This window comes from Neophocaena asiaeorientalis, unplaced genomic scaffold, assembly GCF_003031525.2.
Source record: "Neophocaena asiaeorientalis asiaeorientalis breed wild unplaced genomic scaffold, Neophocaena_asiaeorientalis_V1.1 scaffold273, whole genome shotgun sequence".
Classification (NCBI taxonomy): domain Eukaryota; kingdom Metazoa; phylum Chordata; class Mammalia; order Artiodactyla; family Phocoenidae; genus Neophocaena; species Neophocaena asiaeorientalis.
The window spans coordinates 2,034,969-2,039,890 of record NW_020171827.1 but is presented as its reverse complement, the minus strand read 5'-3'; the positions used below and the strand labels follow the sequence as shown (position 1 = coordinate 2,039,890).

General features: G+C 34.9%; 1 long non-coding RNA gene across 1 annotated transcript; it reads right to left on the bottom strand.

Annotated features, from left to right (window-relative positions):
- Nucleotides 1–463: 463 nt before the first annotated feature.
- LOC112396574 (uncharacterized) lies at nucleotides 464–4,677 on the bottom strand. The gene is made up of 2 exons (XR_003002598.1): nucleotides 4,592–4,677; nucleotides 464–554 (listed from the first exon to the last, which is right to left on the bottom strand). It is a non-coding gene; the product is annotated as an uncharacterized LOC112396574 (long non-coding RNA).
- Between the last annotated feature and the right edge of the window lie 245 nt (nucleotides 4,678–4,922).

The window sequence follows — 4,922 nt, the reverse complement described above, 5'->3', positions numbered from 1 at the left end:
TGAGCCACCACCTTCACTCTAACAGTAATACCATCTGGTAATTAACTGTGAAATATTGAATGGCCAGTGTCTGACCCGAGTGTTTGTGCCAAGCAAAAGTTTCACTTGAGTTTTTTTTTTTTTCTTTCTTTCTTTCTCTCTTTCACTGCCAGTTTGTATGTGTATTTTTAAGTATTAACTCTCATGGAAGCACATGCCTATTTAAAATTCCCAGACGATGAGTCAGACCTGTTCAGTGAGGTTCCTGGAGAGTCACATGATGAGGTTTGATGAAATTTCACCTTATGAAAGGTTGAAGAAAAAAACTTAGAAGAGCTCTTTTGTATTCATATATATATATATATATATATATATATATATATATATACATACATACACACATATAAACTTGATTATATGTACATGTATATATTATACATACAGTTTTGCATATATATACGTGAGAGAGACAGAAAGACACATACCTGTGGAAATTTTAAAGTTCCTTTGCTTTTCTTCCTTTCTTTTTTCCTCTGTAGATGTTAAAAAATCTGGTGATCCAATAGCTCATGCTTCTGTGTAACAAGGAGAAAGTGAAAGCCCTATAGCCATGCAAGGTACACATGGATTTTAGCTAAGTATTTATATCTACCCCCTGGATTAACAGTAGTGAGCCTGGAAATCTTGATTCCAATGTGATAAAGACATAACACTGCTGAGACTTATGATATATAAGTTGTTTCACTCCATTATTCTGATAATATACTTTAGGCTTATCTGGATCTCTAAAAATCTCTATTATAATCCATACTTTTCTTCAAATCAGTTTGATGCTTCATAATATAAGTAACATATCTTGTTAACTTGAACAATAAAGTAGATGGCCTCTTGTTAATAAATCTAAATCATAGGTATTTTTGAAGCTTTTCAAATTAATTTTCCTATATAATTTCTCAAAATGTAAACTAATTCTAGGAGTGTTTTTGGAATGTAAAGCCTTATTTGCTATAGGTAGGATTAAGACACTTCTTATGAAAATATGTTAATTATAGAATAAGAAGTATTCTAGAAAAGCTCCTGCTTCAAGATGTGTGTGGACAGAGGGCAAGGAGGCAGAGTTCCTTAGAAAGAAAAGGTTCTGTTCAAAATATTGAGGGTGAATACAACATTTTAAAGAGTGTCTTGGTATTTTAAGACATCACAAAGGAAGTAACACTAACTAATTCGACAGCATTGATTCATTCATTTCATGAACATTTATTGAGAACCTACTGTGTGCCAGACAGTGCTACAGTCTAGAGATTCAAAGAAAAGTATATTACAGTTTCACCCACAAGTACTCCCAGTTTGAGGGCTGAGAGTTGCATAAGCAAATAGTTATAGTTCAGGAATGTGGAAAGTACTATGAAAACACAGGTGCAGAAATGACTAACTTTGTCTAACAGAATTTGATAAAACTTCACCAAGGAGGTGATACTTGATCCAGATCTTCACAGATAAGGAGGAAATGACTTGCTGAAAAATTAGTAAAGCAGAGATTAAATTAAAAAAAAAAACATTATACGAGGTGGAAAGGGGGAGTTGAAAGAGAAAGGCTTATCAAAGACATAATTTAATACTAGCCAGAACAGGCCTGTACTGGGGAGCCTTGACTATGCCACTCATTTGCACCTTTATTCTGGGCCAATCCAGAGGCTAACCATGTTCCAGAGGAGAGTCTGCAAGCAGGAAGAAGAAAGCCAGTAGTAATCTAGGCTCCCACTCATTCTTATTCATTCTCTGTCTTTGTCACCTTGTCTCCTTCCCTGACTCTTTCTTGCTCTCTCCTGCTCAGATTCTCTCATCTGTAGGCCTGAATCATTCTCCCTTGAAGCCTGGCACCACTTTCTATTAGATACTACAGTTTACACACCACCATGTCTAGTTATAGCCCAGACTTAATGCTATTGCTGTATCTAAATCCCAGAATCCCCAGAGGGAGAATCTTATCTGCCTAACTGATCCAATGCACTGTGGTCAGGAGTAGAGTCACAAGGTACATACATGAGTCCTGGAAACAAACCTCTTTTGAATGGGGAGGACATTCCCAGAGTGGGCAGGTTATGGATTGACCATCAGCCCAAAAGTTATCAACTACATTATGATAACGCTACTTCAGATGTTCCAAAGGGATTTTGGAGTATAGTAACTCACTGTTATCTTTCTCTCAATGCCAATCTGCATTTGTTGAGGTTGTCTTCTATGACCTTTACTTCTTTCTATAACTATTTCTAGAGTGCTTGCAGAAAAAAAAAAAAAAAATGATGCTGGCATGTCTAGGAAGGTGTATTTCTACGTGAACAGAAGAATGGTGGGCTGGGTCATGAAACTTGAGTTCGTCCTTCCTCCCTCATGGTCACTACCTTCAACTAAGTAAAGGCCAATTATACTAGGGGTTAAGTGTGATGCAAAAGTTATACAGAACTGGAAATCATTCTTTTGGAAGCCAATTATTTCCTGTGGTCTGAACCTAAGAACTAAGTTTCAAAAAATTCTGAGATTTGTATATAAGCAGCGGTTGTGAGTAACTGGAATTTCTCCCAACATATTTCTACCATGGAAAGATGATGCAGCTGGTGGTAGAAGTGAGTCCTTAAGCTTTGTTTTATTTCTTTGTTATTTTTGTTCTCAAATTATTCAATTTCCTCATATCAAAGCTGGCTAGCAGATCATAGGAAAATGGACTTTTCACTCTGACTTGAGTTCCTTTGTGGAAATTATTAGTAAATAATTTTGGTCCAACATTTCCATAGACATGTTGTATCCAGACTTAATAAACAATTCTGAATCACATCTAAATTAGTCTAAACTTGTAGTAACAAAGGTAACTCTAGCTGTTCTAATAAATAAACTCACAAGTATCAGTGGTTTATTGCTCGCTCACTTAAAGCCCTAAATGAGTGTCCCTGATTGCTAAATGGCTCTTCTCCATGTTTCAGAGAGCTGATCCCATGGCACCTTGTGGTTCCACCATGTTCGGCAAATAGTTTCCAAGGTCACCAAGAAAGAGGAAAGAATGTAGAGCATTGCATGTGGTAAGCTTGTATGGGCCAAGCCTAGAAATGGTGGACATCATTTCTACCCATCCATATTCAATAGGCCAGTAGTCAGTCATATGGCTGTGCACTAGTGCCAGCATAGCTGCATCCTGCTCTAGAATAAGACATAAATGGAGTGAAAATGATCTAGTTTCCTCACAAAGATCTTAGAGTGCTTACCTTGTAATGTAATAATACAAGTGTGTAAGTAATAATAAAAATGTATAAGTTTATTTAATATAAACTGCATGAAAATCACTCAGCCAAATTTGTTAAATTCAGTATATAGATAAATTACTATGACAAAGTGCTCCTCATGCTATGTTGCTGTTTATAATCCTGATAAGCATTAAGTAGCTTTAAAAAAAATGCATGCAACACTTTGACATTGAATTGAGACTTGGGTTCTGTACTTTTGGGTTGTGTGTAGATACCCAAAAGGAGACATAGAAATGTTCTAAGTATGAGGAAACACACTACTCTTTTCCCATAAAGGTCATTGTTTTAAACAAAACTATTTTATTCATTTTTCCTTGTATAAAGGGAATACCACTAGAAATTGTCAATAATGTACTTCATTATTCTTAAAGTGATAAAATCATTATTCTTAAAGCATAATATTTAGTTACCACTGTGTAGATTATTACATTCTGCTCAAATTGATGGTAATACATATTTTCTCATACTGCTTTGTATCATTTCAGGATAAATTTAATATTGTTCCAGATATTTCTCTATTCTTTAGTTCTGGTAATTAAACTTATATTTCTTTAGATTTTCAGGTTCTATTTTTTTTCTACTGGTTTTTTATACTTGTGGGAAATTATGGTGAAGAATTAATTTTGTGGTTGGAGAAAGAGGGAGTGTAAAACTATGGGTTTCTCTTACTTTTTGTTTTTAATCAGTTCCAGTCCCTGGATTTTTATCTATACCTCTCATTACAGTCTCTGGAGGAAGTATTTATGGTTTGAATCCTAGAAAAAGTTGTCAGATGAAATCTGGGAACACCAAGGAATAATACAATACTACAGAGTTAATATGATTGATGATATCATAGCTCATTTTGAACAGATGTCAAAAGAAGGAAAATCAAGCTGCCATTCTACATACTGAGCCCTTGTTCACTTAACAGAAGACCTTTATAAGTAAATCATAATTAACGTAAGTATTCAGTGGGTTAGGTGATGGGCATTCAGATTGCTTTTGAAATTTAAAAAGTCATCATAAAAATCAGAATTTCTAGAAAAGATGCTTATATATTTTTTTGTATTTTTGTGCTATATTTGACCACAATGTTTAATTTGGCATTGGTGAATGGATTCTAGTTAGGAAAAGTTTCCTTTTAGAAATAGAACCACATCTGTGGCACTCTAAAAATGTCATATGCATCCAGTCTTAAAGGTAGCTTTTTAATAATTGCCAAATGAAGTCCCACTTTCCAATTGTGTGCTGACTGGGAGAGACAGTGTAGGTGGTACTTTTAAACAAGGTATGCATGTAAAAATAATTTGGGGAGAGTAACAGAAAACACTTACATCTGAATTTAGTTACAGAAGATCTGTAGTCTCTTTGCTGAATCAACCTTGTATTGAACCAGATTATTTTCTTTAAGTATACTGTAGTATGCATTGACCATCTCTGGAAAAAAAAAAAAGGATAAATCTGTTTGACTTACCTTGTAATTTTCAGATTTATCTTAAACTTTGACTTATCTTAAACTTCTAGAATTACCTATGAGACATGTTCACCAGCAACCATAACATCCCTCTCCTGAGTAGGCCCTCACACCACTTTTGGGGACATGAACAAGTGCGGTATATAGCGCAACTCCTACTCAAAAGTGATTCTAGAAAAGTAAGAAGTCCC